We start from the raw sequence: 12,895 nt of genomic DNA, 5'->3' as shown, positions 1-12,895 counted from the left end.
TGGTGAATTTTGTAACTTAACCTATCTTTTATAAAAATGTACAATTGTTTTATATATTCATAGTACTTATAATGCATCACTAAGTCATCGACTTAGCGTGTGAGTGTTTTCACACGTAGGTTCAAAGTTTTGCGAGGAGTAATACATGTAAGCGGGAACAGGACATCATACCTTTGAAGATTATCGTATTAGAGAGATTTTAAATTGTATGTGATTGTGGATGGTAAATGTTGTTGGCATGTACAATAAATGTAAAGTTTAGATACTCTGATATGTATTTTAATTATGTTTTATCAAGTTTTGTTTTCATTATCAAATTTTAATGGGATTTTTTAAAAAAGAGTCAAAGTGTTTTGATAGTCAATGTGACGCCTTGAATTCGGATCCGGGTCGGATACCGGTTAGGGGTGTTACAACCAAGCATCACGTGATAATTATCTGCGATAGCAGGTTACGTATTCAAATTCAATTCAAGGGTCCAAAGGAGGGAATATCAAGGAGATAACAAATGAATGAAAAAAAACGATCAAAAAAGAAAAGAAAAAAGTGCTAAAAGACAGAAAAGTGTGCTATGAAAGCAGAGAAATTCATGTTATAAAGATAGAATTATTAAAAAAATGAAGATGCAAGATAAAAAAATATTGGCGACGACAACCAACACCGAGGCTGATGTCGCCGCCCGCTAAAGAAATAAAAAGATCAAGGCAAATAGAATAAGAATTGAAATATAATTAAATTATGAACAGATGTATACTTTTATTTCAGATGTCTGAGCTTGTAAAAAGCATATTAGAAATTTAAGAAGTGCAAAGTTATAAAAATTTAAAAAACAAAATTAGAATTTCATAGAAAATATAAAGAAAATTTCTAAACTATTCGAGAATTTGAAATTTCTAAACATATTTTTTCTAGCATTTTGATTCAAACGTTTTATTTTAGGACAAAAAGTACTATAATATTTATCTAGATAGTCGTTTTAGTCCTTATTTTATTTTTGAATCATTTTAGCATCTAAACGTTTTATTTTACGACAAAGATGATAAAAAAACAAATGAAAAGTCGAAGGTTATACATATTTTTTATTTTACTTAAATTAAATATGCTTCTTAATAAGAGAAAGGTGTAAAAATCATTTTATAATAAAACTCAAAACTAATGTCAACTCGATTAATTCTTTGATTTATTTTTATGATTATTACAAAATTTCTATTTATTGTCATTTTGACAAAATAGAACGCAAAGAAACGTACTCAAAAGAGAGTCTATTCAATCTTCCAAGTAAGTTATCGCTTGGGAATTAAACGTGGCACCGTATCGACCGTTGGATCTTGGGAATAGTCGTCAGTACAGTTCATGCTGACGTACGCAACGACGTCGTTGGCATTATGAAAGTCAAACGTTCTCGACCTTCCGGGGTGTAAAGCGACAAATGTGGGACCCCCTCCTTGTTTTTAAATTTTTTCAGTGAAACAAACTTTTATTATTAAGGGTAAAGTACATATATGGTCCTTTGATAATAGGACATTATTTTATTAAATCCTTTAACTATTAAAAGTTATAAAATGGTCTCTAAACTATAGGGAGTTGCTCTTTTAGTCCCTCAACTATTAAAAGTTACAAAATGGTCACTCAATTATTCATTATGTTCCAAACTCGTCATTTTTTGTTAAAAATTAACAATCAGTTGAGATGGATATTAGCGTGTTGATTGAGATATGATAGTTGTTTGAGATTTTGAGATCATATTTGATCACATCTCAGTCAAAAAGTTAACACACATCTCATGCCATCGTCAATTTTTTAACGGAAAATGATGAGTTTGAAACATAATGAATAGTTGGTGACCATTTTGTAACTTTTAATAGTCAAGAGACTCAAAAAACTAACTCCCTATAGTCAGAGGACTATCTTAATCAAGGGACCATTTATATACTTTACCCTATTATATTAATTTATTATTTACTTATTATCGATCATTGACACTATATTATTATTATTAGGGTAAATTACATATTTAATATCTTAATTATTATTTTTGTGCCATTTTATTCATTTAACTATTATTTTTTTAAAATCATATCTAACACTATATTCTAGTTTTATTTTGGTCATCCGTCATTAGGGGTCTTCATTGTTCAGCTAAAATTTAATTAACCGACCGAATCGAAATTTTGATCGGTTAATCCGTCAGTTAATTTTGGGTTCGGTCGGTTAATGGTTAATGGTTGTTTTTTCAAACTTTAGCTTCATTTAATTCGGTTCAAAATCGGTTAATTAACCGAATTAACTAAAATTATTAAATATTAAATATTATATATATATATAATTTAACTTTAGGGGTGTTTAAACTCGTTTTTTAACCGAATAAAACAAAAAATATTTAATATTTAATATATATTAATTAAATATTATTTATGAATTTCGGTTAGTTCGGTGAACCGATCAATTAATTGAACTTAATTCGATTCGGTTAACGGTTAAAGGAAAAAAATATGGTTAATGAAATTTGAGTAATTCGGTTCGATCGGTTAATCGAATTACCCGTTTGAACACCCCTATCCATCATTAAAGATCAACATAATTCTTGATGTGTGATATTTTTTTTTATTTTTTCCAATGATGACATGAAATTATCTTATGAGGATACGTTAATATTATCGTTAACTTTTTAACGGTAGATACTAAAATGAAACCAAAGCGTAACGTTAAATACGATTTTAAAACAAAAAATAGTTGGTGACAAAAATGGAACAAAAGTGATTGGGGTACTAAACTTGTAGTTTATCCTTATTATTAAACATTTTCTCCATGGTTTCTTAAGTAATATTTTTGGGTGAATTTCAAAATAGTTACTTTTGATTTATTTATATTCACTTTTACTCATTAATTCTAAAATTAACAATATTTTAATTACTTACGTTATCGATTTAAAACATTTTGATCATTGATATTAAAAGTTATTATTTAATGATATGACATGTTAAAAAAAGAGTTAATCTATATTTTGACCCCTAACTTTTAGATAGAATATTAATTTAACTAATAAACTTTATTTAGATAAAATATCAATTTTATCATTTAATTTTAAATGAAAGATCAATTTAAGCCCTAAATTCGACCAAAGTCCCTTGTCTTCGTCCGTTGCTCACCGTCATTACCGGTCATCATCTATCACCAACGTCAATGATCATTGTACCCCCAACATTTTGAGTTCGCTCCTTTTGGCCTCTTGAAAACGAATCCAATGTCTATTTCATTCAAAAATAATACGAATTCAACAAATTTAGGCAAAAACGTATTGAATTTCTTTAAAATTAAATTATTTAATAAAGTTATCATTAATATTTTTTAAAATTTAATGACACAAAAATTTCAAATCTATATCATTATCAAAATTATATATTTTTTTAAAGATTTTTTCTAAATATTTTATAAAAATTATTTGAATAATAATACTTTCCCCTAGTCTCGCCTATAAAAATGAAATCTTCATGACAGATGGTAAATAAATGAAGAATCATACAAATTCAAATGGAATTCGCAATAACGGACAACCTCTAATTAAGAAAAGGTGAAGGCTTCCATTTAAAAAGAACGAACGAATGAATTGTAGCCAAAGCTGTTCCCACGAAGGTATTAGAGCTGCGATGAAACCTGCCTTTCGATCCGAAGCTGTCTATGAAAATTAGCAATGAACGTCCTGGCTCTCTTACCATATTATCCTTCAGGGCCGGTCCAATGAGTTTTAATATCCTGGTCGAGATAATAAGTTTATGCCCCTATACTTGTACCGTATCATAGACAAAACATAAATAATTTTTTTAAAATAAAAATGTAATCGAAATTATAGTCAAACAATATCAATACTAATACAAACCAAAACCTACAAGGCTACAAATATCAACTAAAATGACGCCTTCGTGCATTTTTTGAAGCAAAAAACCTCTATTATTTTAGGATAATCAAGACTTTGTAAAAATTGACTTTCGATGCTTAGAATTTCTAATATGTTCAATCTATCTTGAGTCATCGTGCTTCGAAGATAGGATTTCAAGAGCTTCAATTTTAAAAACTTCTTTCTGTCGAAGCAACCGTAACCAGTACCATCAACAAAATTTTATATGCTATCAACACATTAGGGAACATATTCATTCTTCTTGCAAACTCTATTATTTTAATAGATTTCCATGGACTTTCACCTTTGTGTGCTTCATCCGACAACATTTTTTGCAAAATTTGTAACTCCATAAATAAATCTTTTTCATCAATATCAAATTCTTCACCATTTGTCAAATTGGACTCAAGATTTAAACAACATTTTTTTAGTTCGTCATCAAGTAATGAAATTAACTTTGAACCATCAAACAAAAAACCAAATATAGACTCGAAATGTTGCATTTGTTCAAATATATTTTTCAATTGAACAAGAGCCATATCTACAAGAATAATAAGTAATTCTTTCGAAATGCTTATTGAGAAGATTGTTGTTCTCTTTCAATATTTGGAATTTCATCAAATTGTTTTTTTCTATAAGAAATACGTTTTTTAGGAAATTGAAGTTCAACCCCAATATTATATGTTATTTCTTTAGCTTCATTAATAGCATTGTCAAACCCAATTTCCCTATATTCTTCAAAGTAATTAATTAATCCCTCTAAGTTTTTAACCGCAACATCAAGAAGCATATCTTTGGATTGTAATTTCTTACTAACCAAATTAATTCTAAACAAAATTTCATGTCATATAACTAAACTTAAAATAAATTCAAAACTAGAAAGTTCACCATTTACTAGTGATTCGGCATCTCGACACACTTTTCCATCATCACTAATTTCGGCTAATCTTATTAAAGCTTCTCTTATTTGAGAGAATTGAGTTTTTATTGCTTTAACACTTTCAATATGACTTTCCCAATGAGTAGCGAATAATGATTTAAGTGTTAGTTCATTTATATATTCAAGTAAAGCACTCCATCTTTTTGCGGAACTAGAAAAAACATTATAAATTATTTGACATGTACCAAAACAAGTTTTTTCCTTGTGGAAAGAATTTGCCATATCACACAAAACTAAATTTAAACTATGACACCCACAAGGCATATAAAAAGTTCTACGATTTATATCAAGCAACCGTTTTTGTACACCATTGTGTTTTCCTTTCATATTAGCTTTATTATCATACACTTGACCACGAACATAATTAATATCCAAATCAAGAGGTTTTAGAGCATCTTGTAAAATATTAAAAAGTTTTAGACCGGATATTTCTTCTATAATTAAAAACTTAAAAAAAATTCTTCTATTTTATTAGAACACTTGTCACATCCACGCATCTTATAATTAAAGTCATTTGTTCTTTGTGACTTGCATCCGGAGTGCAATCAAGAATTATAGAAAAATATTTTGTATATTTAATTTTTTTAATAATTGCATTTTTTACATCCGATGCCAACATTTCGATTAATTCATTTTGGATTTTATGACTAAGATAATGATTATGTGTTTCTTTGTCTTGAATTAATCGAAAATGTTATTTCATCACAAGATCAAACTCAGCAATCATTTCAAGTATACCTAAAAAATTACCATTTGAGTTTTCATAAATTTTTTCATTTGTGCCACGAAAGGCCAAATTATATTTTGCTAAACATTTCACAACAACAATAATTCTAACCATCACTTCTTTCCAATGTTCAATATCTTTTTTTTATCATTTCTTGTAACTCTTTATCAATTGTTTCATTTTTTAACCTAATTCGTGTTTCAGTCCAAGTTCTTAAATTAATCATATGATCAGAACTATTTTCATGTTGTTTTAATGTTTCGCCTAAATGTCTCCAATCATTTATTCCTTCAATTGCCAAATTACTTTTAGTCTGAGAGGTTTTAAATAACTTACAACAAAAACAAAAAACTTTATCAAGTTCTTTTGAATACACTAACCATTTTCTATTACAAGAATCACCATTTCTTAATATACGAATAAAAAAATTACAAGAAAAATGTCTACCATGTGCATCTTTTTGGAAAAATTGTATTAAGTTCAATTTCTCTATTAGGCCATTTTTCTATAAGTAAATCTTTCATTTTTGAATCTAAGTCATCCCACACTCTAGGATCAAAAATATTAAAATCACTTGATTTATCTTTATCAACAAATTCATTATTCTCGCAATCTTTAGAATTATCAACTGAGTCATTAGGTGAATCATTGGAATTTCCAATAGGATTATTAGAAGTATTAAGTGAATCATTGAAATTTCCAATAGAATTATTAGAAGTATTAGGTGAATCATTGGAATTTACAATCGGATTATTAGAAGGTTTAACCGGTCTAACAATAAATCTATCTAAAGACTCATGTAAAGAATTAGCCATTTGTTGTTCTTGTTTTTTTCGTTTTCTATTTTAGGGACTCGATGGTTGTTTTCAAGGTAACATATTTAAAAGTAATTAATAAAACAAATATAGTAGCAAGTAAACAATAAAACATATATATTAGCAAGGAAATATACAACATGACTGGTGACCGAAGTTTATGTTGTTGACTTGTTTTTTCTCACTTGTTATTTCTCACAATCAACTGATCTGGAAAATTAATGATGAAATCAAAATAATCAGAATGAATCACTCTAAAAAATGTCTTGAACGAAAATATTTAGCTACTGTTTTTTTCCATCAAACTAAGTTTGCCACTACACAATCAAAATTCAAATAATCAAACAAGCCCATGAACTCAATATTTAACCACTGTTTTTTTTTCATTAAACTAAGTTTGTCACTACACAATCAAAATAACACAAAAGTTGCATTTTGAAAAGCAATGGTTGAAAGAGGCTGATCTCCATGTGAAGCAACCACTTCAAGTGTTGCAAGAATTAATAGAATGGACAATAAAATCAAACACAATTCCGGAATTCCCTCATCCTACCAGATATCTGAAACCAAGCACCAAATCAAAAAAAAAAACACTTGCGTTTGAACAAGAAGTCAAGTAATGAAACATATCCCTAGGAAATAAATGGTTGTCCCTTTTTCCCATATGTATAGGGTAAGGGGGAGGTAAGATAGTAGACTACCCCCAACACCAGGTTGAGAGCAGCTTCCGTAAGAGACCTCCGAATTATGAAATGCCCTCCGTGGGACTCGATCCCACGACCTCAAGGTTAAGAACCTTGTGCTCTACCAACTGAGCTGGATGATCATTTCAAATAGATCCCTAGGAAGCCATGCATAAAGCAGATTAAAATAAACAAATAAAGTAACAAGTAATGGCCAACTTGTCATTATTCTATTGAGTTATATCCATGGTTTTCAGAACCGGATCGGTTAGCGAACCAGTCATGCTATCGATTCACTGGTTAAACAGGTTAAATAGGTCCGACTGGTTAGAAGAACCGGACGACGTCATAATTATTTAAAAAATTAAATAAAAATACCAAAAATATTTAATAAAAAATAATTTTTTATATCACAAGTCATATTCAAAGCAAGTCATAACATATATAAGTTAAAAATCATAAAATCAAGTGAAACAAAATGATTTAAATTAACTACAACATAATATTTAAGGTAAAACATATTAAATAATAAATATAATTATATAATTATAATTAAAAAATAAATTTGGGGTTAAAAAAATCATAACAAAATGATATTGTTTGGTTTAATTTTTTTTTTTTAAAAACAATCGCACATGGCTAAGAAACATAGAATAGCATCCCAAAAGTCTAAAGAGTAAAAATATGAGAACAAAACAATCTCACATTGCTAAGAAACATAGAAGCGCATAACAACTAACTTCTATAAATAATAGAGGTAATTTGGCATTCAAAATCATAGAGCATTTTGGTGAACATTAAGTGAACTATTCTTTCACTTCAATCAAGCTCGAATTTTAGGCTTCAATCGAACTTCTAATTTTTTTTTGAGTTCAAACCTTTTTGAGTTCAAGTTTCAATATTATATTTCGAGTTTAAGTTGAACTTGATAATTTTTAGCTTGTGAGTTTGAGTTGAGTTAAGCTTACTTTTAAAGTTTTCAAGTTCAAGTCGAGCTCACCAATACTCGAGTTCGACTTGGCTTGTTTAACAAACGACGTTATTTAATTTAAAATTTTTTATAAAAAAAACCAAAAATCCCGGTTTTTTTCGATTTTTTCCGGTTTTCAGCCGGTCTGGTTCGAACAGTTCAACGGTTCTGGCCGGCTCACTAATAACGGTTTAACCGATTTAAATTGAACCGAACTAAACAACGATTTCCGGTTGAACCGGCCGGTCCGGTCCTGTCTGATTTTCAAAACAGATGTTATATCTGAAACAAGACAAAGTATATCCCTTTATACAGAAGTTTCAATGGGGGTACCTTAAAATACACGACAGAGAAGAATAGAAGCTAAGACTGGACTCAACCTAAGTCAAAAGAATGGGACTTTAGCTTGCTGTTTGTAATGAATCAAAAGGACGAAGCAAGTGGAAGAGCAAAAGGTACGAAGAAGACAGAAGAGCACACAGAGGTCGGCAAACCAAGAGAAAAGGGTGGCTTTTTTTAAAGAAAATAAACATCGAATCTGTAACTGATGCCCCCTCAAACATGATGTCTTGGGCTAAGGCTCATCTGACACATGTATTGGGTCGGGTCTGTCATCCTCTCATGATAACTCGTTGTCCGAACCAATAGTGGATCTAAAAATATTTTTCAAGATAGATATACTAATATTAATAATATAAATTTTTTAAATGGAATGAGTACAAATAAAATTTGAAGGTGGGCATCATCAATAACATAAGTAACTAATCGAAGAAAATTTAAATTTCAGGATGAACACGTGTCCACTCTCACCAAGCTATGGTTCCGCCATTTGCCCGAACTAATCTTTCGGAGAAATAACCCAAATCATCAGTAGCATTGTTGTCGTCCATGCCCTTAACCCCGAAATATTCGTAAAGTATCATTGTTCATCGAAGAGATGAACCATCGGTTGAAATTCAACAAAAAAAAAATTTCCTTCTTCATGAAAAGAATATTAATGATAAGTTTATTATTATGGTATAATTTTTAAAAAAAGTATGGAGTTTTAGGTTATTGTGGAGTTTGAAACATTTTTCAATGAAATATACATTGAATATGTATTCACAAGATAAAAAAAAAGTGAATTAGAAATTTTAGGGTCCAAAGATCATCGACGATGACGGTCGATGGTGATCGACAATGACCAATGATGGTAGTGAGCGACGAAGGGTGGCGGGGGACTTTCATCAAATTCAGAGATGAAACTGATATTTTATCTAAAACTCATGTGTCGAATTGATATTTCATCTCAAACTTAAAATTAAATTAATATTTTATCTAAATTTCAAAATTCAAATTAAAAATCAACTCTTTTTACTGTCTTATCACATAATCAAACAAATGACATATAGCTTCTTAATGATTAAAATATTATAAATCAATAATATAAATAACTAAAACATTACCTATAATATTAGATTAAATAAAGATTTTGGTATGTCTAAATCCAAAAGGATGAATAAACTCTTGTTTCTACCTTGTTTGCTGTGATCTAGATGTAGTGCTTATGGGGTAAATGTCTTGCCTGTGATTTCCATCTCAAGATATGTGGGGAATGTTGGAGAAAAGACTGACCTGATACAGACCAAAGATAGTGTTTATGGGGTAAATACCTTGCCTATGGTTTCCATCTCAAGAGAGGTGGAGGATGTTGGTGGACAATCATCAAATCACACCGATGGTTGCAGTGAGCGTTCTGTAGAAAAAGCCACTGTCAGAAACCGCAAAAGCACTGATATTAAAGATGTAGTCGAACTCTCCATTGCCGCATCTGAAGTGTTGAATAAATCGGGTAAAGAAAACGGAAAGAACAAAAGAATTTTAACGAGGTTCATCAATGTGCTTACTTCAGGTTAAGCAAGCACGCTTGGAGAGCTCAGAATGTGCATTTGATTGCCCAACTGAGACAAGTGATGAGATGGACTTTCTTTCAGAGTCGGATGATTTCACCATGGCTGATGCATTCGAAGATGTTAGATTTTCTTTCAATTGCTTTAGTACTCTGCATGCTTGTGGTTCAGATGTATCTTTAGTCAAAGAAACTCCTGTATCCGGAGATTGTTTTGGGAGTGGGAACAGAACCGAAAATGCTGAAAAAATTTCTCCTCAGAATAAACATTCTTATGATCCAACTTCTAGCTTAAAGAGCTCTGATCCAATTTTGCTTGAGATGGTCCAGGATAGTTCACATGTTTGAGCAACAGAAGAGGTAAAAGACTTGAAATCTTATCGTCTACTGACTTCTCCATGCTAAATCAATAAAGAAGAAAAGGTGATATGTAAAACTATTTTCTTTCCCCAAATTAGTGGTTAAATTTAGTTAAGATGGGACCTTAGAATTTTTTAGAATCAGAGTGATTTTCTAGCATTTGTCTTCTGGATGACTAATTCTGGTATACTTTCAGAGAGTTGGCTTCTCAATGGAGGATGCTTCTTTTCCATCTCAGGCTGATTTAAATTGTCTCGATTTATGTAATCTGAAGAATGTTAGTGAGAATATCTATTTTTCCAAAGTTTAGCCTCTTTTCTTCTAAACATATAATCACTATGTTTAAAGGTCCTATATTTCCGTCCATTTTATCTTCTGCAGGGGAAGATAGTGCAAGTCCATTTGTCACTGATGAATTCAGGAGTCGTTGGTTTGGCGGTTGGACAGGGGAGGTACGTGCTTCATTTTCTTCTATTGATCTTTGAATCTCTCGGGCCCCTTCGTTATTGAGTTTTATTTTTAGTTTGTATTTGTTGTCCTATAAATGCCAAAGTTTGCTGTTTTAACGAACGGGGGGAAAACAACTGTAACTGTAGCCACTGTAATTATCTTAGTAATTTATGAAAATGAATATTCATGCTTTGGGGTAGCATTTTTCCAGTACATTCTGAAGTTTTCCTTGGTTTTATCACCGTATTTTCTGTTCAAATTGGTAGTAAGCTTGTTATACTTTCTCGTTTATTTCCGAATCTGTTGTCAAAGATTATTTTACTTTGCTCAGGTTGTTTCTTAATATTTGTGGCAAATACATGTATATTCATTACTCATTTGATGTCTCTCTCTTTTAATATTTAAAATCTCCTAATTTTGGCTTTCCTTTTTTGTTTCTTTGTTTATCTCATAAGCAGGAAGCTGATACTGAACAGCCAAAACCGAAAAACAAATATATCACAAAGTGTTTTGCTGCTGAGACTAGTTTCTTCTCTGAATCTGCAGATGTTGCACCTGATGAAAACTCATTGGTCAGGAAGTGTGAAAACAAGAGATCTAACATAGCTTCAGATCGAAGTGTACACTTTGAGGGTTTACCTCGCCGAGTTGACGAGGGTTTTATGTTTCCCAAGATGTGAGATGCTCTTATCCGTCCTTGGTGGATTCTCTTTGTTCCACTGTTCCTTGCAGCATTTCTTCGGAAAATACTGGCACTACATCAGGTCAGAATAAAAATTATGGAGAAGGTAGTGCGGGAAATTGTCCAGACTCGGTAGGACTTCGGAATGAGAATATGCATGTTGAATCTATCTTTGAGACCAGACAAGCTCTTTCCGAATTTGATGGTGCATATTCTGCAGCAAAAGTTCTGAGGCAGGCGACCTCACTTAAAACATACAGTAAAGTTTCGCATGAAAATGATTCTATTTTGTGAAGTCAAAGTCTTTGTGTTAATCAATTAACCTCTTTAGATTTGAGAGACAGAAGCAGTGGAATTAGATCTTGTGATAAAAGAGATTCTGAGATGTACTTGGCTCTATGCTCCATACCTGAGTGTACAAGTGGTCAAGATGCTGAAGAAACTATTGCAGTGAATAATCCAGATGGGGAAGGAATGAATGATAAGAACTATGAATATGCTAAGGATACCACTGAGGTGCAGGATCAGCCATCCATGGGAAAGAGCTCGCTTCTTGTTCTACGACAAAGGATGAGCCAGAGACTACAGGCAACCAAGCTTTTGGATTGTGATTTAAAGGCAAATGCTGAACAGGCTATTGCAGAAGATGTCTTAGTCTTTCGTAACTCGGACAATAATCGTCAAGGGATGCAAGCTGAGTGCCATAATGGTATGAGAAATCCATCAAGAAAAAAGGGTTGATTTCTCAGAAATTGAAGTCAATTTTCAGCAAAACAAAGAGCTCACCAAGCGACAATCTTTGTACCAAAAATGTAATACTTCTATATTTATAATAAGCATAGCATTTCACTACACTTTTGTTAATTTCTTGTATTTATTTTATTTGTAGCCTCTGCATCAAGACCTAGCAAAAGGGTTAAATCAGATGCTCAAATTCGAGACGGTCAGAAGAGCTCAACACTACACTTGAGGAATCAGAAGAGTTTGTTATTTCAGGATATAAAATTTCTGCTTACAGGGTTTTCTAGAGGGCAGGAAAAAGAAATTGAAGGATTGATATGGAAATACGGTGGTACTGTTCTGGTTGATATCCCATCTCCTTCAAACAGGGGGGAAAAGATGTTCAAGGAAGAAGTTTCAGCAGCTTCCTATCATTCTATGCCGAAAGAAGGTTGGTTGTTAAAATTTCCTTTCCTTTACTGATCTCTTGAGATATTACTGTCTGTTTACTTGTTTCAGCAGGAATCGAGTTGGTATGATTTCTGAGAACTGATAAGGGGTCTACCATGGTTTGGATTGTTTGTCTGGTATTTTTGTATTATATCTAGTATAGTACAAATAGAGCTGCCAATTCCGATACAAAACCCAAAAACCTGCCAAGCCCACTTGAACTAGAACTCGATGATCATGGAAAGTCAACAATTTGAACCCCAGTAAGTCCAACCTGAACCAACTTAGGTTGAATTGATCCAAATTTGAATAACC

Source organism: Hibiscus syriacus, unplaced genomic scaffold (assembly GCF_006381635.1).
Source record: "Hibiscus syriacus cultivar Baekdansim isolate YM2019G1 unplaced genomic scaffold, ASM638163v2 tig00111881_pilon, whole genome shotgun sequence".
NCBI lineage: Eukaryota > Viridiplantae > Streptophyta > Magnoliopsida > Malvales > Malvaceae > Hibiscus > Hibiscus syriacus.
Note: the sequence above shows the minus strand (reverse complement) of the source record.